Genomic DNA, 23,570 nt, shown 5'->3' with positions numbered 1-23,570 from the left:
AAGCATTTTGTGTCCATAAGCGCAGAGGGAAGCTGGTTGAAGAAGCAATTACCAGAAAAGAGTGCTTCATTTGCCTTTTCTATTTGAGTTCATGCGCACTGAGGGGCCAAAAGAAGAATGGCGTCTTGTGAGCTCCCCGCTGAGGTGTGCGGCACATTCGGCGATGCCACCTCTGCGGGCGCCGCTCCACTTAACAACCAGGAACATCACAGCCTCCCAATTAAAAACCAAAGCGCTTTATCGTCCATGGCACTTTGTGTTTTGGTGTTGATCAACGATGATGACAACGGCAAAAAAAAAAAAAAAAAATAGACAAAGAAGACCACGCACGGACGGGGTTGTGTATTTTCATCCATCGAAGCCGTCGGCAAACTCATCAGGAGTGCCGTTTTGAATCATTCATCGCCTCATTTCGAGATGTTCCGGTCAGCTTCCTCTTACCGGCTTCAAATTTCAGGCCGTTTTGCTTGAAGTTGCGCTCCTGTTGCATGATCGTCTGATGAAGCAATCGTTCATCTTGGATGCACGCGGACGTGTGAAGTTACAGATCTCTCAGTTGAGTTAACATGATTCCGTTTGCAACTTTTTCCCTCCGTGTGTGTATGAATGTGCTTTCTTTCATCATCCCAAATTGCCCTTTCAACTTGGAATTATGGGCTTTGATTAAAAAAAAAAAAAACACTCAAGTTAGCAACCGGACGGAATGCGTCTGAACTGGACCATTGCAAACAAATTCCAGTCGGCGATTCACCTTTGCACACCCGATGACTTGCTGCCATGGAAAAACCGCGAGCCGTGTTGTCATCACGAGATTTGTGATGGATACGCTTGCGTTCTTGACTTCCCAGCTGATTTTATTCTTCATCTTGGTTGTCCATCGTTTAAACCAACACACGTGTACAACTTGATGTTTTGGCTTTCATTTAACTTTGGTCGCTGTGCAGATATGTGATGTTAAATGCCAAACAAAGACAGGCAGCCGAATAATCCGGATAGGAGAGGATCCCACAATGTAGACTAGGATGACGTCTTTTCACAAAGTGGTGTATTTACCAAAAAAACAAACAACAACAAAAAAACCCCCGCAAGACTGACAAAGTATAACAAATGACGGCCGAATAATCCGGATAGGAGAGGATCCCACAATGTCGACTAGGATGACGTCTTTGCACAAAGAGGTGTATTTACCAAAAAAAACAAAACAACAAAAAACACCCGCAAGACTGACAAGGCATAACAAATGACTTTGGCGACAGAGAAGCAGGACATCAGGCGATAAAAACACAAAACGCTTGCAAAAAGGCGGGGACAAAATAACGTAAATCGCTTGTCATAAAAAGACAAGGAAATCCACTATTGAGAACGACACAAACGAGCACGACTTAGTCAATGAGCCTACCAATGGCAAGAACTGGAGCGGCATGAACAAGGTATGAGCGGCGAGAGAGTTGGCACTTGTGACGAGAGGCGTGAGCAAGGCGAATCATCCGACAGCCATGTGTTGACGTGACGGGCGGGGCTTATGAAGGCGGTTGGGTCACTGGTTGGCGACAGGTGCGGCTCTGGAGGGAACGCCCTCCTCTCCCACCAGACACTGAAAAAAACCAGACGGGACATTTCTTGACTTCTTCTTCACGTTGGAGCGTGACATAGAAACGCAGCGTTTTCATTTTTGCTCCCCTGTATCATGTGCAATTTGCACGACGGCTGCATATTTGGCCACTTTGGTGAATAATTACAGTTTGGGAATTGCGCTTCATTGTCATTTGCTAACGATGTACTGAAATAGCGACGTGATGGAAAGCTGTTGTAACAGCGTAGCATACAAGAAGCGCTAACTTGTGCCAAATCACCAAGCGTGTCAGGGGGAGGATATTTCAAATGTTGAAAAGTCAGCATTGCAAGCAGCTTTCATCATCAGTCGGCATCAGTCATCGCTCCTTCTGCCGGCGAACCCGCTGCTGCGAAGCACAACGCGCTAACAATGTATTCATTTATTTATGATAACCTAGCCGCTCTCCAAATGGCTCATTTTGTGCCCTTCCGAGCACAAAAAACAAACAATCTTCTTAAAGCTCATATGTTTTACTGACCTTGCAATCTCTGTAAACAGATTCAACAAGTCATGTTGCAACCCCACTAGCGCCAGATTTGGACACTTGAAGGCCTTTTGGTGATGAATTACTGTACATTAGTGCATTGGGTGTATAATGGCCGCTTATCCGTTATATCCTCTTTGACATCACAAAATCAATCGGGCCTAAATAAACCGGAAGAGTAATGTCATGGTGCTAAAGAAATAGATAAATAAAGGACATCTTTTATGGTCCCACACAGAAGAATCAAGTCGGCTGCTGTAAAGAAACTGTTCGAAATGTTTTCGTCAAGGCAGGAGTGTGAAAATGAAAAAAAAAAAAAAAAAACAAGACAAAACACATCAAATCGGGATTTGACATCTAATGTGCGAATATTTCTTCCCAACCTTGGCCCATCTTGGGCTTTATGCTTTCATGAAAACAACCGTATACATTTGTATCTTCAAATATAGACAAAAGTTTGACAGTATGTCACGAAATCGATTTCTTTTTCTGCCAGCCTCCCTTGTCGCTCTGCCCACCGCCACCTTTTTTAAATCACCGTGCGGCCCATGTCAAATGTCATTTTATAGTTTTGTTTTGGATCATGTCGCGGGCCGCAAGTAAAATGGATGATGGGGTCGCAAATGGCCCCCGGGCCGTAGTGTGGACGCTCCTGCATTACAGGATCCATTCCACATTCTAATTTACGGTTATTGGATTTTACTGGTGATAAACAGCGGGTCGTTCAGCAGAAGGGCAATGTAATGCCCTGAAAAAAAAAAATCCCTTTCGTTGTCTTCAACGGCTGCTCGTTATCAAGAAACTTGACGATAAATGGGATTTGCGTGCACAACTGAGATAATCCCGCATTGTACAATTTTTTTGGGGGGGGTGGGGGGGGCGACGCACTGCTCTCATCATATGCCCCATCTACACGGGCGAAAACTGTCCTCCTCACGACAAGTTGCCCGTTATATGCAGAATGCTCGAAGCAGCTGGATGAGATTAGCGGAACATTTTGTGTTGATGACTCACATGAATTTAATTGGATTGGTTTGGCTTTTTTTCTCATTGCCAGACAGCTGCCGTAAATTCTCTTTACCTTGTTTCGAATTGAGTTCGGCGGATGATGATCATGAAAAAGGGGAGGCGCTGACTCATTGTCGACTGGAGTAAAAAAATAAAAAATAAAAAAAAATCACCCCCCCCCACCTCCTTCATATCTACTGGGGATGTGTGAGTACACCACTATCTGTATTTGTATCTCTGCTATCTGTTCACCCATCTCAATGATCTCGCTGTACTCGGAGTGGGCGGGGCATACAGCCGCCATGGGTAGGGCTTCAATTGTGACACTTGTCGGAACGTGCAGCAATCCTTTCCGCCGCCTTTCCTTGACCTTTGTCGGATGCTGTCATCGGGTCCAGGAGAGGTGAAATGGCGCTTCCTCTCCCAACGTGCCTGAAAAGCCGGAGCCGCCATCGAACCCCGCGCCTCGGCGCTGTCAGGCGGACGGGCTCATCAATCGACCGCAGTGCCGCGTCTTCGAATTCAAAGTCAAAATTCAATGATTTGCCTAGCCTTCCTTTTCGTCTCTGTGACAGAATCATTGATTTTTCACCCTGCTCTGGTTTTGAGCTTCATGCCTAATGTTCTCTGTAACGGGCCTTCCTCGAAGCGGTCACGGATATTGTGTTTTTGTTTGTTTGTTTTTTTCCTCACACCTCCTCCTGCGTTTGGTTCTTTGCGGCTTCATGCAGAGTGTAAATTGGAACTTTCATCGTCCAGAAATAATCAGCCTCCGTGAAAGCGGAGGCTGCCGAGCGTTTTATGAAGAGTCTGAATATGGTCACCCTGACCCGGACCCCTTCGTCTTTTGTGGACGGCAGCCCGCGACAGGACAAAGAAAAAATAATTTTAAAACGACATTTGATGTGGACCGCAGAGCTAGTTAAAAAAAAAAGGTGAAGGCGGGCAGAGTGAGAAGGGAGGCTGGCAGAAAAAGAGGGGCCATGACCACTCCGAGATTTCTTGACATGCTGTCGAACTTTTGTCTATATCCGAAGATACAAATAAAACAAGTGCCCAAATAAAACAAACACTGGTGCCCGCGAAAAACGAGGGATTGCTGGAGTACACACGACCTGCTTGTATTCTTCCAAAGCAGCTGTATTTGCGGGGCGAGATTCATTCTTTGCTTTTTGTCTTAAGGGGGAAAAGGGAAGCACAAGATCTCGCTCGGGGAAGGAATGAAAGGAGGGAAGGTTACCCCTGAAAGCCACCACATGAATCGAGGAGGCCTTGGCTTGGCATTCTTCGGCGCTTCGCACTTCAATGAATGAATTTCACTTTCGAAACATCATGGCCGTTCACGCTCGAGACCCCGCGAGAGCCTCGACGCAAGCGCTAAGTCGCTGACGTGCGGGAACGTGATCGAAAATGAGCGACAAGTCGGTCGGTCAGCCCGTGTGCCCGTGAAGGGCTTCCCCCCCGGTGTCCTTTTGAAATCAAAAGCTATTTAGCTGCCGGCGAGCATCTCGCCCCCCCGCACGTCAGCGTTTGATGAACGCCTCGTGCGGCTCAGACTTAACCAAGTTCATCTTGAAATACTCCCCGAAGCGCGGCCATCGATCAGAGACTCTCCCGGGGATTTTGGTCCGCCTCCTCCCGCTACCGCACAAAGATATTCGGCAATATCCCCACAACTCATTTGCTCTCTTACTCGGGCCGTTACTTATTTCCCTCCCGACGGCCCGGAGGGAACGGCATATTCTACACACGCTCCAATCTCCAGCCTCTCTGCAGCTACTTACTTATTCATCACAGGCTCCTCGCAGAGGAGGCCGCTTCGCCGACAGAAATCAGATTTGATCAAGAGAAGAGACCGGGCGGACAGAAGCGAAGCCTCTGCTCAATCATAGAGGACATGGTCAGCAAGAATTCACTTTTGCCTCGAGTCCAACTATGGCTGCATTGCACACATTTGGCCGAATCGCCAGGAGAGCCTCGAAAAATAAGCGGAGGCAAAGTGTTTTCCCTGTCAATAGCCAGCCTCCGTCCCGCGGGGCTCCAACACATCGAGCTCGGTCCACCGCCTGCCCTCGCCCCACACACGCACACCACCCCCGACTCGGAGTCTTCGGCTGCTTTCTCCTTGTTTCGCTGGCACACTGGCCTTCCGCTTTCACTCGGCGTTCTCCATCCCCCCTCGCCGTCTCCTGTCCTTTCTTGACGGCCGCTCTGGGCTCCTTTGCCGCGGCCTTCCCTCTCGTCCCGCGTCGGCAATTTTTAACCAATCGCCGGTCGCGGTGGGTGTGGCTTCACACCAGCAGGATGGACGATTTGACAAAATAGAGAGACGCGGGGCAGAAGAGCTGCGGCACACGAATCGACGTTTCGCGACGACGGCTCCGGGACGAATAGCCCCCGAGTAGACAGCGGCGTGAAAGGGGAAAAGGAAGCAAAAGGGCGAGAGCGGGGGGCTAGTGACGAAGCGCTCCGCCTTACGAGCAGCGGCGCCGCCGCGATGCCTCGGCGAGGAGCCGAATGGGTCCGAAGAGCAAAGTGAAACGACGTTGACTTTTCTGGATTATTTCGCCACTGCTCCACCGAAGCGAACTTTAGCAGCACGCCAATTTGTGGTTGCTTGATCGTGGATTATACAAGCGAAAGAAAAAATCGCTGGATTGTGAGAATTTACGCGAACTCCACGTGTTGTGGTTGTTGGCGTTTTTTTTTTTTTTTGGTTCTCTCTGAAACGTGCGCTTTGCACGCGTTGACGACAATGACTGGATATGTACGGCTGCCGTTTCATTCGTCCCGGGGGAGACGAGGCGAGTGAGTGCGGGGCAGAGAAAGGAGGAGGACATCGGAGGAAAACGGCGAAGCCGAGTCCACCGGTGGCGTTCGGCTGCCGTCTCCGAGCTCTTTTTTCCCCACCCGACCCAAGCAGGACACACATCGGGACGCGCACCGGGAGGACCTGCGTTCACGACCTCGGTGAGTTTTCAGCTTTTTCATGACTACGGTTCGGGAACGGTGCGCATTTTTCCGCACTGCCCATCGACGCTTCGTGCCTCCCATCACGAGCCATCCGGCACCTGTCCATTTGCGAAGGGTGTGTCGGATGTCGCTGTGGTTGGCGGTATCCTTTGCCCGCGATCGCGCCGATACGAGCTGACGGATGGATGCCTCCCTCAATGTAGCTCCGAAGTCCCCGTTTTTCGGTCGGTTTTTCCTCATTCGCAGTTTCTCTTTGCAGCGATTCGGTTGAAGGTTTTGATCTGATCGCAGTTGGCCAAACGCACCCACATGTGTTTTGGAACAGACCCTCAAGACGTACTGGGCGTCGTATTGACTCACTTGTTTTCAATTTTGCTTCTCTCAAGTCATTCTAGCTATGTCCACTCAACTGTGCGATAACTTTATAAAAAATATAGCGATCTCAATTTTTTAAGTGTGAGACTGTGAACCACTTAACCCTGTCAGTGCAACTAGCGGCCCACAGGCTGCACTCAGTTCCCTCTCGATTTCTTGCAATAATTATTGTTATTTTTTTGTCAATATTTGACAAAACCTGAAACATTACGTTTTTCACAAAAGATGGGGCAAAATCAAAAAGACAAAATATTGAGGGGGCGTAGGAAAAAAATTCCACGAGTATATGAATCATCGGCTGCCCAACTATGAATATCCAGGGGTCCACTGTAGTTTTAAGTTGTAAGATCTCCAATCACCACTAGATGGTAGACATGCCTTGAGTTGTGTTTACCCGAGGTCTTATACTGTCCGATATTACAACATGAATAGGTCGTGTGTGTGTGTGTGTGTGTGTGTGTGTGTGTGTGTGTATATGCACACACACTGCAACTGCAGTTAAAATAGCAAGCTACCGCAGAGGGACATCAATCCCTCCATTGGCACAGCTGCAGCTTTAAGCTGTGGTGAGCGATATCAATCGGTCTGGCCGGCGGCGGCACAAAATTAGCTGGAGGCGGCCGCCACGCAATTTTGAACGTAGGAAACACCCTGGGTAGTTCTCAATCTCTTTCTTTATGATCATTTTTCTGCAATCGGTATATTTCAAAGTTGTCAAACTGTCATAGATGGCGATTGGAGTGTTTCTTCACACACTGTATCCGATGCAGAGTTAGAAGAGGCCCGATTATCATATTTTGTCTTTGTACTGCCATGATGCATATGTGAATCGTACCACTCGAGTGCAAAAAAACCCAAACCCAAAACGGCTTTGTCACTTGACCCGAGCTGCGTGAATCCAGTTGATCTCATCACTGAATTGATGGCCTTGCTTACTTCACGGTGTTACCATGTCTCTGTTTTTTATGTTACTGGAAGTTATTTGGGGTCATAATTCGCTGCTAAAAATGTAAAATCAACAAAAAAGGTTGCTTGTTATTGATATCGGTCATTACTCAAGAGTTGATTTCTCTGTTGCTTCTGTCCACAAAATAAGGAGACATTGACAACCTGGACCAGGGTGAAACCTTTTCCTTCGCCATGATTCCGAAGGTCACAAACGGCATCGCATCAAAGAATTTGAGCCCTTCCTAATGAAGTCATATGTAAACATTGAACATCTGGCTCAATTAGAGGCTTCATCGAGATGATATTCTCCCAGAGCATTCATTCGATAAGCTCTAATAGTCACCCGTTTGATTAAAAAGCTCCCAGGGGACTTGTCTCTTGACAAGGTGCGATCCGAGCATTTGAGGGAGGGACGTTGAGCCTCTGGTCATGTAGGTGGTGGGGGTGGGGTGTTGGGGGGAAGCAAAAAACTCGGCAGGATGCGTCACCGTCGGTATGGTGGTCTCCGCAGTTTGAATGGGATTGGTGAATTCCGAGCGCAGGCTCGTCCCCAGTTCGAAGGAGGAGATGCACGCTTGTGCAACCACACGATCTCGGTTGTTGATTTCGACTTCCCCCACGAGAAAAGATGTCATGATTTTCCCAGTTGAGTTGTAAAGGCCACATTGACGGTGCAAAAGGGCAGTGCGCTGGGCGACCGGTTAAAAGAAAGCAGAGAAAATGAACAAAGAACACAGAATTGCCCTCTGGACTAGCTTTAGCATGTTTCAAAAAGTTGAGGAATTTCAAAGTGACCCTTTCATCCTTCCATGTTTCTCTAGGCGGTCCTCAAACGAAAAAGTTTGGACGCCCCTGCAAGCGAAGAACTTTCCACACACACGATCACTCTTTGTCTCTGTTCGGGATTTGAAAAATAACATGACCTGATGTGGAGTGTAAACACAAAGCAGCTCATCAAGGGTTGTTCGGATTTGCAGTTATGATCATTAAAAAAAACAAAAAAAAAAGAAAACAAACATCCGGTTTCAATCTCGCCGAATGAGGTACCGGGATTCATTTTATGCTGGATTTTCCACTATTCAATCAACAATTATGCAATTTTAAATGAATATGATCAAACAAACGAAAAAAAAATACACGTCTGGAAGGTTTGTTTTCGAGAAAACGTGAGCGATTCCATTTCCTGGAAATATTTACGGTCACGTGATCCACAAGGCCGCCGTTTCCTACTTGGAGAGCGGTTCATCCTTACCGTGATCTATATTTTTTTTCTCTCACATCCAACATCCAAGAGGCGCGGACCCGTGGGGACCCGCCAGCCCCGCCCATCTTTTGTCACCACATCCCATGACAATAATGTACTACGGGATTGCCTTTGCGTGTCCCGCGATTGGGAGTTGTTATTACAGCGCGCGGGCTTGAGGGCAGAGGACGTTCGGGAAAGACGGCAACAGGAATTCTGGGCAAATGGAGATTTATGGCTGACGCTTAATTAAAATCTCCAGAAACTAATGGGGGGGAAATTGAAATGTTGTCAGTTGATTGAATCCGCCCCCTCGGAAGCGCTTGGGTTTCATCGTACGGGGAAGCCGCGTGTGAGCGTGCGGCGCTCTGCTCTGCGTCCAACGGGCTCTCCTGCATGTCATGGGAAAGTCGAAGCCATCCGAAAGTTGGCAGCCGCTTCCGCACTTTGCCTGCACGGCTGAGAGTTCGCCACGTACGCTTTGATGCGCTGCGTTGTCGAGAAAGCCGACGATTCCGCCGTGTGTCGTTTTCCAAGGTTTTGGGGCTCATTAGCAGAGCGGGAAAGCCTCTGGTGGTGTTCGAGCCCGCTTAGCTTTGTGCGGCTTTAAGCTGCTAACAAGCTTTGTATTAAGCTTTGGGCTGACTCTGCTGGATAACGTTCACCTTTGCTTCAGTGCAGGGACATGGAACAATTTGCACATCATTCCCGGAGATGTCAGACACAGCAATCTTGTTTTTTTTTTGGTGGGGGTGGGCAGGGGGTGGGCGTTTAATGCTTCACGGCAGAAAACACTTCTCTGAATGCTCAAGTTCGACTGAAACATAAACAATATACGGTGATCCCTCGCCAGTTTGCGTTTCAAATTTTGCGGCCTCAGTGTTTCGCGTATTTTTTTTTCCTCCCAAAATTTAATCGAAAAAAAATTGGGCCATATTGGCAGCCCTCTTGTGGAAAGACCCGTTGTTTCATGTTGATGCGTGAGAGAGAAGGTTTCCCCTCATGCCGAACAAATAGCTGGCCAGACTCAGGATGGGGTCTATCTGGTGAGCCGTTTGGCCGCGCGCCTTCGCGTTCTCAACCAAGGTTTTGCGTCCCTTTGCTGGCCCGCCGCGCTTCAAGATGGATGCTTGCCGTTATCTAGCTGCTTTTCGTGTCGGCCCGGTGCCCAGCGATGACCTCTCTTGCGCAATCGGCGTCAGGGATATCGATCACATTGTGCAGCGTCGTGAGAGAACATGTGTAGATGTGATGAGAAACGTGTCTGAAGAGGATGACCAGGGGGGAAAAAAAAGAGACTGTTTAAGAGAGCAAACGAGGCGGCGCATTGCCGCAGTGAAGGCGTCGGCCCTCGACAGAAGTAATGAGCGTACCAGACGTGGGTTTTGGTGCGTCTCCTTGACTGGGGAGATGGCGACGTCAACTCGCAGTCGGTCGTACGTTCACGAGGGCGTTTCAGGACCGATGTGAGCAACGGACCGATCATTCGACCTTTGAAGGCACATGCCGTGCCAACCCTCGCATGTCAAATAGAATGAGGACGGATTGATGGCGTATCCCGCCTGATTCATCATGTGCGACTTTGACACTTTTCTTTCTATTTAGCTGCGTTTTCTTCTTTTCAGGGTCAGTTTCAGGTTGTGCCGTAGCCTTCCGGGTGCTCAATGTGGTCAATTATGTCTGTGAAAGGCACCCTTGATTGGCCTGAAAATTGGCAATAGGCCTGCGTGTAAATATGATGTCAGAAAAAAACAACAAAAAACACCCACCACCCCAGAAAAAAACCCCAAAAGCTGCACCGTCGATGTATATAGAATTCACGTCAGGTCATATCACATTTATTGATATAGTCCCAAACAGTCTGAAAGGGCTTCACATATTAACGACATCCCCTGACCTTAACCCGCAGCGGTGCTGTGGAAAAACTCCCAAAACCCCATCTGGGGAAAAAAATGAGAAACCTTGAGAAGAAGCCGCAGATGAGAAGAGCGACTTTCATTTTTTGAACATTTGGATATTGAGAATATCTCCAGGACGAAGCAACGGAAACGGTGGTCAGCCTAATTCCCACATTAGGTTAATCTGTGGCACTGCAAATAATGAGGGGCGGGGGGGGGGGTTCCGAATTCAACATTTAAGTAGCCATTATCATTGGGAATGCCGCACGCCCCCTCCCACCAGGCCCTTCCTTGTGTCTTCCAGTCACTCTCACATTTCTCACCGTTCTCTGACAGCCCCCTCGCCAATTTGCCCCAAATCCCCCCCCCCCCCCCCCCCCCGCAGGATGCTGGGGCTGACTTCACTTGGCAGCTGTGAAGGAAGTCTTTCTGCCCCCTTTTCAGTCTCCACGAGCCGGCAAGGCCGCCATAGCTGGTAGAGGCCGCGCGGACGTTTCCGTTTGGCGTTGATTGGCACGACACTCGCTGCGAGCGGGACCTCGACTTCCGAGTGGACCCAATGTACAAGTTTCCTCGGTGGATTGTTATTGATTTGCTTGGCTTTGTGTTTGAGAGATGAGAGAGATTTGGATATGGCAGCCTCCACCTCTATCCGTTGCCTCTTTGACGCCGCCGTCCCTCTAGCGACTTGCCTCTGTTTCGCCGTGTTTGCGCTGCCCTCGGGCCCTTCAGTGACTTTACCGCGACACTTCTTTCCACCCGGCGCCACCTTGGGATTCGCGACATTTCCCGCTCCGTCACTTGCTTATCTATTTTGTAGACCCTTGAAAGTCATGCTTCGTCAATCGCGTGATGTCGTACAGATGACCGGAGGCAAACATGGGAAACCTGCGGCCGGCTTTGGGAGACGACGCAATAACACGGTTGGCTGTGGAGAATCGGTCGTCTCGGAATTTTCTTGATTGCTGCGCAGGGGGTTGTCGGTGTGCGATGGACGGCCCAGAGGTGTCGCGGCAACAGATCATGGCACCTTTTGCAACCGGGGGCCGTCACGGTCGAATCTTTTGTCAATGAGTCCCTTGGTGCCCCAACCCCAACCGGGACCAGGCGGCCTTGCATTTTCTTCCCCTGGCCGTTAAAAACTGCTCACGAGCAGTCGACATCCGTGCGGGTGCTCTTCAAAGTCTGCCGCGTGATCCACACACCTCGTTTTGCCTCACCCCTTCGTCACCTGAATGTCAACGTCTCTTCTCTTGGGGAAAATGACGAGGAGCGAGCCAGTATTTTGTTTCCTCTTTTCCCGGGTCGATGCGCTATGAGGTTGATTTGCCGCCGCCCTCCTTTGCGAGCTATGGGCGCACATCTGCCAGGCCAAGATTAGGCCAGCAGAAATGTGATTAAACAACTTTGGCAACTGTCTTCTTGAGCATCTTAATAGAATTCACAAGTCCTTTCCCTCCTTGTTTGGGGCTAAATCCGACTCTGGTGTTGGATGTTTTTTTTTTTTTTTCCCTCTCTCCCCCCTTTCACTTATCTGAAGCGAGGGCCCTCTTTGAGTCGACAACTGGCTTATTGCGCTCACGGGCAGGACAGAGCAGATTAGTCCAATTAAATGAAGCTGTGGAGGAAAAAGGGCTCAGTTTAGACTCATCCTTAAGCCTCCATTCTGTTGCTCTAAAGAATCTGCCGGGGGGTGTTGGGGGGGGGGAACTCAAATGACGAGCTTGTTGGGAAAAAGCGAAAAGGACAAACGTAGTTCATAAACAGGCCCGGGCAAAGTCTCCCTAATGCCACAAATTCAAAGCAAAGAACTCATCAGTGGAAAACTGTTCACAAAAATATTTTGTTTTTGGGAAGAGGGCAACTCTTTTCCGATGTTTGCCGAATCTGGTGCCATTCGTGAGCACAGCGCAGCCGGAGCCTCTCCCGAGCAGAAGCCGTTCCAACAAATGGATGGAAAAGTTCTCCTTTTAATCCTAACATTGATGGAATTGAATGACAGGAGCAGTCTCTGTTATTACACAGGATATCATTTTATTTTGGAATTATTAGGATGTTTTTTTTTTTGTTGTCCTCAGAGATCAGGATGAAGTGATGCAAAAAAGATTCCTAATTCGCCACATGCGTGTCAAAGACTTGCTTAAAGGTTGGGCATTTATGTGAAATTAGCTAAGACGGAAAGGTCACGGAGATTGTTTTCAGCGCGCGGATCAGCCTCGAGGCCTTCGGGGCTTCCTACTGTGCCGTTTTACAAAGAAGGCCAAATCCCACCGCTCTCGGTGATTTGTTTGCTTTCACTCGGAGACGCAGATCGCTGCCGAATGCCTGCTTTGGTGCGGGCAGAATTTCCAAAAGCTCTGGACAGAAATCCACTGAAAATCGAGACTTCCTCTGCTGTTCATGTGCAACGAGGCAACGGGTTCATCGCACGACACAGACGGGAGCAACGGCGAGTCAACCCTTCTCATACATGGCACATGATGGTCCTTCGTAGGAAGCGCTCCCGCAAAGGCTTTGACAGCAAATGCTGGTCCCGATCAATCAATCAATGGCACTTGTGCTGCAGGAAAGTTCGGAGAGGACCAGTCAACGTACATGCTCCCATGAAACTCCAGGATATTACATGCTGCGACAAACTATTTAGAATGCCAGGAATCACATTTTATACACACACACATGCACACGCACACACACAGAAAGGCTGTTTTTATACTGTCAAAGGCCAGCTACTTCCAAAACATCAGTTTGTTGGTGCTAAAGCAATCTTTAGTCTGAACCGGGGCTAAATTGCAAGTCTTGCTCTATTTCTGGCGGAAGCTTTGTCAGCAGTGTTGTGCTGGAAATGCTCCCTGATGTGCCGGCTTATATTGCTGATGCCCGTCTCCCCTGGAAGTGACTCTCCAAATGAATTCTTCTCCTGCTTGGCTAAGGGCTACCTTCCATATTCAACATCCTTCCTAGACTTTCCTTATTAGTAGTAGCATTGAAATAGAAACTAACACTATGTGCGTGTACTGTAAATACAGTTGCGTATAACACGTTGGTTTCGTTAAAAGTTATTGATCCGTCCATTCGATATCGTGCTTGTCCCTGTTAAGATTATGGATAAGTTGCCGCCTCGCCCGGCGGACTTTGCGTGAGAGACGACGCACACGCTGGACTTGTTGGCAGTCAATTGCAGGGGGCACGCTTGGATGGAAAACCATTGGCGCTCACATCACAGCAAGCGGCAATTAGCGATATATATAAAAAATGTGTCTGTCGATGAAATCTTTTCAAGTGTTTCGCCTAATCGGGGATGGGTGAGTAAACCTGGAGTGGCTGGACACATTCACGTGGTGGCATCGGGCCACGGTTTATGTTGAACCCTGTGCAATGTTTTCATTGTTGTTAATTTTATGCTGTCATAACATGCACCTTAATGAAGATGAACCATCTTAACCTTTTCATTTCATTGAGGTTACGGCACACTAACTGGCAATTATCGATGGTTTTTAAAATGGAAAATGAAAAAAAAATTTTAAGATGAGCATTTTAATTTTGTATTTGTCGGTGACCCTGTGCTTTGACAGTGGAAATAGGATCAACAGGTTCATGTAGGACAGAAGCAACCAAAATGGATTGTTCAATGCCGAGTTCTTCCATCCCCCAGATGGCAAAAGCAAGCACTCGCGAGGACAGACTAAATATAGTTGGTTTTAATTTGACCAAAGCTTCATAAATGTGAAGAGCTGCCACTGCAAGACTGTCTGAGTGTTTCATGCTTGGTTTGCTCATCTCATCTGTCAAAAAGCATTATCGTGTGCTTCTGAAGGCCGAGATAGAAGAGACAGTCTGCCTTTTAGCCATACTAAAATGAATGACCCTTTCAACTCCTCACAGATTCGCTTTTTGCCCTCGGTGCACAGAACTCACTTGAACATGGAATGCACGGTGTGTCACCTCGCAGCAATTTGTCTTCACTTCACAATTTTCATTTTCAGCCTTTCATTGCAGCGCAAATGTTTATTGGTCGCGAAGACCGCTATTTTGGATTTTTCATATCGCTTAACACGATGAGATCTCTTGTGCTCTTTTCTTGCTGAGAGCACGTCTCGGGCAAAGTGCGGTCTAACTTTGCGTGGAGGTCCGCCCGGCCAAACTTGAGGATTTTCGCATACCCGCGCGTTGAAGAGAAAAGGGTGCTTTGCGCCGTTATGGGTGTGAACACAGCTGACTTGATACGATATGTCAGATGCGCCGCGCACACGTCATAGCAAAGGCCCTTTGTATGCCAGAACGCCCACCTTGGTGCAGACTCAGAGGACTGGCCCAAATCCCCTAACACGCTAAAGGAGGCTGACACTGGCACGCAAATCAAGATTTGCCCTTTTTCACGCTCAAGCGCAGCTGCACCGCCGACGATGATAGAATTCAACGTCTTCACGTCAAGTCACGTCACGTTTATTGATATAGTCCCAAACAGTCTGAAAGGGCTGCACATATTAACGACATCCCCTGACCTTAACCACCGGGAGGGCAGTGGAAAAACTCCCAAAAACACATCCGGGGTGGGGGCAGAGAAACCTTGAGAAGGGGCCGCAGATGGGGACTCCCCCCTTCCAGGATGACCAGGTTGCAACAGTTGACACAATAAGTCTTCAAAATCGATGTGCCCTCTTCATGTCTAATTTATCTATCTATAGATTAAAAAAAATATATAGATCGATAGATAGATAGTTATAATATTTGGAATTTAGCTGGGCCTGAATGTAAGTATGATACTAACTGTACTCATAACAGCCTCTTCTTTTTCCTTAATGTTACTTCTCACAGCAAGAGCAAAATAGAAAGATGAAGCCAAGAAAGACGATGAATAGGATTCACACAAAATGATGTTCCGTCCTTACTGGGATGCTGAAAGATTGAGAAATAGCCCTCGGATACAAATTTAGAGGGAGAGCAAAAATGCGAGAGAGAGAGAGAAAGAGGGAAGTGAGTTATGCGAAAAAGATGAGCCGAAAGCATGGGATGAAAGGGAATACAAAGAGTGTGACTGACTGCAAGCTAACTGGCAGATACAGCAATGATTTGAAGCTCTCTTCATTACCCACTGATACATAAGTTTATATATATATAATATATATATTTTTTTGGGCGGGGTTGATTTAAGAAATTAATTAAAAAAAAGAGATCCACCCAGTGCGGCTGCACTAAATTGTGATTTAGCCGTGTACGAGGAGTAGGGATTCATCTTGCCAAGCGTTCCTATCTAACTGCGGAAAGCAATTACAGCCTCTGTACTGTGAAGCCGGAATAGCTCAGGATACAACTTTTAATGGGCGAAGTTTTGCTTTTCCGTTCAGGCTTCCGGAATTTACAGGTGGGCATTTGTCAACGCGTCGGTCCGTCAGTGAGCTTTCGTCACTCTTTCAGCCCCTCCCGGGACGACGTCACGCGCGGGTGCCGCGCAGCTGACACGCAGCCAAATACAGAAATCAAACCAAAGTCTGTCGTATTCGGTCCCAGCGACCGCAAAGATGTGTCCCGTCTTGTTTTGGCCTCAGCAATCGCCACTCTGTGAGCGTATGCCCGTCTGTTGTTTCTCTTGGATTCGATTTTGATCTCCGTCATTTCCCCGTCCGTTGCAATGAACCTCTTCATTGGATTGTTTGCTTTTCAGAAGTTTCTGTTGCTTGGCACCCCCCCCCCAACAGACACACCTTTTATCGGGGTTACCGTTTGGCCTTTTCCAACGGAGACACTCTGCGCCCGTCGAACAGGAAAGTGTTTGTTTCTCGTTAGCTGCTGGCTCCGTCCTCCTCCGGGAGTCTGCACTTTTGTAGGATTGCAGGATGTGTAATACGAGTTGGCATGGGAGCGCTGCCACGGGTGCTGGCACCTCACAGCCTCAACTCAGAGAGGCTGCCGTTTGAAAAATGACGTCTTCAGATCCGTTGCCGAGCTCCTTAGCATTTTTATATTGTCTGTGTGTCTTCAGAAAGGTGAGTGTCTTTTGCTGATCATCTTTCTTGGCACGCTTACCTTGTGGTCCAAGAGATGGCCCGCCAGTTTAGGAGCTGCATTTGAAGCGTTGGCAGCCAACCCGGCTGCTCGCGATTCACAAACACCACAGGTCGTCAGAGCTGCAAATAGAGCAAAACCGAGGCCTTTGAAACAGCTCAAGTGCGTTTAGGGCCACTTACTTTGGCGGAAGAGTGATACAACCTAGGTGTGCTTCAAATCTTTTTTTTTAATTAACAGCTAAATGTGCATTTCCGCTTCCACAAATTTAAAAGAATTCTCTCAACGGTCCAAGAAATGAGCATACTGTTCATCCCATTAGTTTATTATACTTTTTTTTTTTGGGGTCTTCGCCAGGAGCACAGTTGGATAAGTTTGCTCAGGTTCTGGTCCCCATGACTTTTTTTAGGCATGTAGCACCTTTTGGATCTGCAGTCTTGGTTGAAAGCTGAGAGCCAAGCTGCATAGGTGAGAGTCAGCAGCTCTAAATCTGTGGCAGTCAGGAAGGGGTCGGGCATCGGGCTCTCCCCTCTGGAGGAAGAGTTTGAATAGCTCCAAGTTTTGTTCGGGAGTGGTGAAGGACATTTGCGGCGACGCGGTTGCCGTATCTGCCTTTGGACTCACTTTGATAAGAGGATGAAACGAAATGGATGAACCGACACAATTCCAATCCACTTTAGAGATTTGAGTTTTTCAATCTTTGAAGAAATATCACGTCCAAGTCAACATTTGGCTTACGACATATTGCAATGACGTAGTTAAAAAACAAAAAAAACCAAAAACAAATCAGTCATGTGTCAACATCTCATGTTTGCCTGCTCCTATTCTGTACTGGGACATCCGGGCCCTTGCCGGCCATCCGATGGAGGGAAATGCGGAGCGGCATTTTTGGGCCATTGATCAACACACAAAGGCCGAGTATCGTTGCAACATGACTGATGTTCATCGGGAAGTGTGTGCACGGCTCGCTATCAGCAGCTCCTGTGCTGACGCCATCCCTGGCCGATTCCATTCAGCGGAAGTCCATCCACCCACCCATCCATCCATCCTTCCGCTTCTCCTCACGAGAGTTGCGGGCCTGCTGGTCCGGAGCCCCAGACAGTTGCTCCTGATGCTGCGTCATCAGGAATTAAATAAGGGAAACGGTGGTAAACCGTTTTGGCGGCACGGTGGGCGACTGGTTAGCGCGTCGGCCTCACGGTGCACCGACCTTCCCGTGTGGAGTTTGCATGTTCTCGCCGTGCCTGCGTGGCTTTTCTCCGGTGCTCTGGTTTCCTCCCACGTTCCAAAAAAAACTGCGTGGCAGGTTAACGGAACACTCCAAATTGTCCCTGGGTGTGATTGTGAGCGCGAATGGTTGTTTCTCTATTGGTCATGTTAGAAGCAGCTCGCATACTGAAAAAGTGTGGGCACCCCCGCTTGAGCCCATCTGAAACAGTCTACTATTAAACGTGAACGTGATACGACGTCTTAGTCGAAACTTGACCAAAATGTGAATCAAAAGAGAGAAGGGTCGACGTGCTGACGAAAGATGAGGCAGCTCAATTCCATTTTCAATCGGCGCCAACTTTGTATTCTCCTTTGCATGAACCTTCATGCGGTTCTCTGAAATGCGTTTTAAAAAAAAAATTGCAATGTTACGAGACGAATAATAGATGTAGATGAGACGTGATTGTTTTTCCAACAAATGAAATGGCCATCTTGTGGCTGACTGAGCGTCTCCAGTTTGAAGCGAACGGGCGCTGAGCCTCCATCACCTGCCGTCGAAATCCATTTTGCAGTCTCCCCGTGCTTCCTTTTCGAGCACCTCTTCTGATGTTTGACGCAATCAATAACTGTTTGCTGGTGCCTGAGAATCAATCTGCCTTTCTTGAGGTCTTCACGGGCTTTGGCGAGCACCGAAAGGTCCGTCCGCAATGCCGGACTCTTGGCGGTTTGTGTGACGATTCGCCGCAAGGATAAAAACGCAAATATCTTTTTCAATCTTTCGTGACGCTTGAAACAAGGTGGCCAAATGACACAAATGGCACCCCCTACCCCCCTCCCACTTTCCAAAACACAAAGGCAGCTGAATATCCATTTTGTGACCGCGGAGCAATAAACCGTAAGGTTTTGCTTTGTTGAGAAAACAATGTCTGACCTTTTGTTTTGTTTGGGGTTTTATTTTTTTCCTTCTTCAACATCATCCATGTGAATCTTGAAGGCCATCACATACCTCGTCCCAATCTATTTTCTGATCTCATCGCCGCTCGCTTTATCCCTATCTCAGCGCCATTACGGTGGAATGGAATCACATGTACGCGCAGCCACTTCACAGTCATACCACTCTGGGAAAACGATTCATAAAATGGCTTTAGCAATTCTAAACAGCCGGAGAGAATTTCCAATGTTTGGATTAGATGAGAGTGACGAAAAACCCTGGCGCTTGAAGCTCCCCAAATGAGAGAACGGGGCATCGTGAAGGTGATGATTTTATTCCTTCCGCTCATATTTGCAAAGACAGAAAAACAACTTCAGAAGATGTCTGAAGTGCCCTGGTGTGTGCGTGTCGCGCCGGAGCGGGGTGGGGTGGGGAGGGGGGGGGGGATCGAAGGTTTTTTTTTTGTTGCCTGAACAGCCTCTCAGCGTTTTTCTTCCTGGTGTTTGCAGGAAACGAGGTGCCTTACAAACATCATTTCCGGCACTGAGACCGGCAGTAATGCCTGCGTTCTGTGTTCTTTTTCAGACATTTGTTCGAAAAAGAGAAGGAGATAAGGCAAAAGGGGTCCAAGTATACAATTGGGCAAGCTGCTACAGTTGAACCTGTAAACTCGGAAAATGGATGGAGACTCTTCTGTTGAAGGCGCTGACGGTTTAGCTGGATTGGCGAAAAAATTGGAGAAAAACACGGTGATGGGTAGCGCGATGATGTTCATCAGGCCGTGGCGTTTTTTCAGTGAAGAAAAAAAAAAATCTTATGAGCTGACAGTTTCCGCTGTCACTTCAGCCTCGGTCTGAGCTGTCGCCGCTTCGTCGTGACGTGTCTAAAGAAACAGCCGACCGGGTGGGGGAACCTTCCAGATAAGGCTCTCTTGAACCCGCTGAATCGCTGCGAACCAACCCGCCGCTGGCGGTGGCGTTGAAGCAATGTGTCCCTGTCGATGGTGCCATCGCCCACGAGCGGGCTTCCCACACAAAAAAATAAAATAAAATATGTCGACTTCAGAAGGATTGGTGGGTTGCAGTGGGTGGTCATGGCTTGGTCGTAGTTCAAGTGGCACAAAGACAAAGAACGGTCGGTCACCAAGCGTGTGATCAACGCCGTACTCGCACTTGGGAGACATTTGCGGTTCAGATTCAATCGAGACCACAGCAAGAAATTCACGATTCGACATGTTTGCTATTTGCAGCCGTCTCCGGGGTCTTGAATCGACCTGCGCCTGTTTTACAGAGGCTGCCGCGGCCAAAGAGTGACAGAAGGAAAACCGGATCCGATCGCATTTCGTCCGCGACATCAAACACAACCGCGAGCCCTCGTGTCAGCCGGATACGGTTTATAGTCTGGCAGTGGAATGTTGCGTTTTGGTTTCATTTTCAAATGGAAGCGTCGTCTTTGAAAGCCAAGGATTCTCCCTCTTGTCTGCCGAGCGAGTGTCAAGAGGAAAGATGGAATCGAGGCGGATCAGATGCGCATTTACTCGCGGCGTGCTAGTGATGTTCCAAATTGACTTTATCTCCTGCATAAAAATTAGGCATCGCCGCAGGAAGGCTTTTAGGCAACGCTTACCTTTCTTTAGTTGTGGATACATGTGGATCAAGGCGATTCATTGTGTTACTTGCATCACACTGTAGCCTCGGGGAAGTGAAGCCTGGCTAATGAGTGCCCAACGTCAGTCAACTGGATGCGTGGCGCAGATCTCCTCCATCTTTTTTTTGGGGGGGGGGGGACATTTTTGGGCCATGATTGCACATCACTCTGTCCATTTCTTGTCAAAAAAGCTTCATCTTGAGAAGTCACGGTTGCCCGTCAGCTGGCCGTTTCGCTGTACCTTCGGTCAATTTGTGTGACTCGTACTTTCTGTGTACCGCTTTTTCTTTCATTTATTGGCGCATTCTGTTGATTTCAACTTGCAAACCAATGCGAGAAGAGGGACTCCTATTAGCTAGAGTCGCGCACATTTCCACCACGTAAATATGCTCAGGGTTCACCGCCGATCACGTTGTATCATGAATCTCGATCGTATGATCACCCAGCAAGGTTTGTATTGCCCTTTGGAAAAAATCCTCGACGGGCTGGGTGGTGTTGGAGGGGAGTGCTGTGTTTGACTGGCCCAGAGAAAACCAAAACGAACAAACAAAAACAGAACCCGGTCGGTCTCTGTGCGGCCCTGTACCAAATCGACCGCGGACCGGCGGTTGGGTACATCCGATCTAAACTCCAGGTTAATGTGTTTACATGCCAATATATTGACTCGAGTGACCTCCATTCTGAAGTCATGCTCCATTAAACTAACTGTATGACAAGTGTTGGGCTCGAAAAGATCAGGCCTCACCCATTTAAAACAAACACACACACAGAGTGAAAGGAAGACATCAATAACGATGGCGTTTAAATGCATTTGAAAATAGTGGCTGCAGTTGTTGGGGATTTATTGTCTGATGCAGCTCGATTGATCCATTTGACTTTCTTTCTCATCATCCATCGTCCTGCTTTGTACAGGAGAGTCATAAATCATAAATAGTTCATAGATCTTGTCTTGACTCTTTGATTTTCTACTCTTCAATAGGATTTGTGCTGTTAGATTGTTCAGTGCCACTATTCGAGGCAAGTTTGCGCCATCGACCCCAAGCAGTGCCGGAATCACCGTCAAAGTCTCTAGCGCGAAGCATCATTTCTCTTTGATGCCATGACGTTCAAAGTTTTGAGATGAAATGGCAGTCTGATGCACACGTATGTGGAAAATATAGGGGAGGAATCACACCGACGAGCCACGGCGGTTGGGAAATAGAGCTCCTAGTCAACGGGCCGGTGATTCAGAAGGAGCTGTTTCACCTTCAAAGAATGTTGAGGGTTTATGGTTGCCTTGGTGACACACCTGCGGCGCTTGGATTGAATGTAATGCAACATAAAGGACACTGTGATTCCGTTTAATTTTGTAGTTCTGTGTTTTAGAAAGTCACCAAACTGCACAAGCTTTTCCAAAGAAAGAATGCCGTGTCATTACGACGTAAACTCAATGAGGAGCTATCGCCAGATTGTCTTTGGGACGGCGCGGATATCATTTGCTGTCACTCTGTGATTCAGCTCAGCAGACAGTAAAAAGCTTTCTGGTAGACAAACTAATCGATCACATGTAAAAACGGCGTCATGGCGGGTATACAATCATTCAATTCACCCGTGAGGTGATAAGTAGGAATATACTTTCCAGGACATTGACAAGAAGACGGAAGCGATGGCCCTCGTCCATCCCATCCTGCGGACTTGGGGCCCCCTGGCTCCTTGTCGAAGCCGGCCGGCTCTTTAACTGGACAGTGATTTTGAATTGGAGCGGCAAATCGGTGACGTTGAAACGGTCCTTCGTGGCTTGGTCACATCTCGCCATCTGGATGTCTGTCATGCACTTGACTTTGGAGTTAGCCAATCCTCCATCAAACGTCTCCAGTTGGCCCAGAATGCTGCTGCTCGCCTCTTGACCGGCACTCGTAAGAAGGAGCACAGAACTCCTACGCTGGCATCCCTTCACTGGCTCATTTTCAAGTTCTTTTGGAGATCCCATTAGATTTTTTTTTTCAAATCTTGAAATGGCCTCGCCACATCCTCTGCCCCTCCGCCCCCTCTGCCCGGTGCCTCGGGTCTGCCGACCTGACACCTGACTCAGCATGAGACTTGATTTTTTTTTTTTTAGTCAGACTGTTTTTGTGCTTTCTACTGTCTTCGATATTCATTTAGTGTTTTGCTGTTTGTTGTTGCATGGCTTCTTTTTGCTCCGTGTACAGCACTTTGTATACACTGTTGGTTCTTTTCAAGCGCTCGAGAAATAATGTCGAGTCGAGTCGAGTCTGCTGTCTCACGATGACAGCGACTTTGCTATATTTGTTTTCCCTCATCAATTTTAGAGAGCGGCGGGGGGGGGGGGGGGGGGGGGGGGGGGGGACTACAATGGGCCGCACAATGTTTATGAATCACCGGCAGACATTTCATTCATCAGTCTGCCTGTGCACTGCCGCTCATTTATTAATGTCTTTATACCCTTGAGGATGCTGAAGGAACGATATTAGCGTTCGCTTTTTTTGGGGAACTTTAATTGTCTGAAACAATATCAGACAAGACCAAAGCAGTAGGTGGAAGTTGTCATGAGAGACGAGCGTGCGCCTTAGCCCATCCAAACGGTCTGGCTACTTAACATGCGTCACGCTCAAAGTTTGATGGGCACCCCCGATCGATGACGACGAGCTCTTGTCATCACAAGCCATCGCAACGTATGCTCCCCAATCGCATTTAGTGCTGCAGCTGTGACTCCAGACCGCAAAGGGGGAATTTATAGTTCATGTCATTCGAAGAAGCTTCCATAATAGTCATTGGCCGTCCTGTTTGGCTGCTTGAGGAGTTTTTGGGTCGTCATTTAAAATCTCGCTTTAGCAGACGGCACACGAAGCCACCACAGAGTCATGGGAGGTCTTAAGGAGTGACCCCTGAACCCCAAAAGACCTCCGTTTTCTGAGCATCCAGGCAAGTTCCCTGAATGACACCGATGAAAATCTGCACACTTCTGCAGGTGTCCAAACTTTTTCATTGGAGGGCCGCCTACAGAAAAATGGAAGGATGAAAGGGCCACTCTGCAATGTTTTAAAACACGCTAAAGTCAGTCAAGAAAGTGATCCTGGATGGGTTTTTTTTCTGCTCTCGTTGGTTTCATCAGCTTTCTATTGAAGGTGTTGAGGCAAATAGCTGAGGATTTTTCAGGGGGTGGTCAACCGGCCTCCATTTCACGGACGAGCTCCCGCTCCGCACTTAACAGCAGTTGAATCCCAAATCCCGGCACT

General features: G+C 48.1%; 1 protein-coding gene across 1 annotated transcript in view; it reads left to right on the top strand.

The window, feature by feature from the left end:
• The first annotated feature begins 5,455 nt into the window (after positions 1–5,455).
• brinp2 (bone morphogenetic protein/retinoic acid inducible neural-specific 2) overlaps positions 5,456–23,570 on the top strand; it is a 49,476-nt gene continuing 31,361 nt past the window's right edge. The window contains exon 1 of the mRNA XM_019869319.1: positions 5,456–6,077. The gene's annotated coding sequence lies outside the window, so the exon portion shown is untranslated. The remainder of the gene's footprint in view (positions 6,078–23,570) is intronic.

Source organism: Hippocampus comes, unplaced genomic scaffold, assembly GCF_001891065.2.
Source record: "Hippocampus comes isolate QL1 unplaced genomic scaffold, H_comes_QL1_v1.1 scaffold117, whole genome shotgun sequence".
NCBI classification, from domain to species: Eukaryota; Metazoa; Chordata; class Actinopteri; order Syngnathiformes; family Syngnathidae; genus Hippocampus; species Hippocampus comes.
This window is presented reverse-complemented; position numbering and strand designations above follow the sequence as displayed.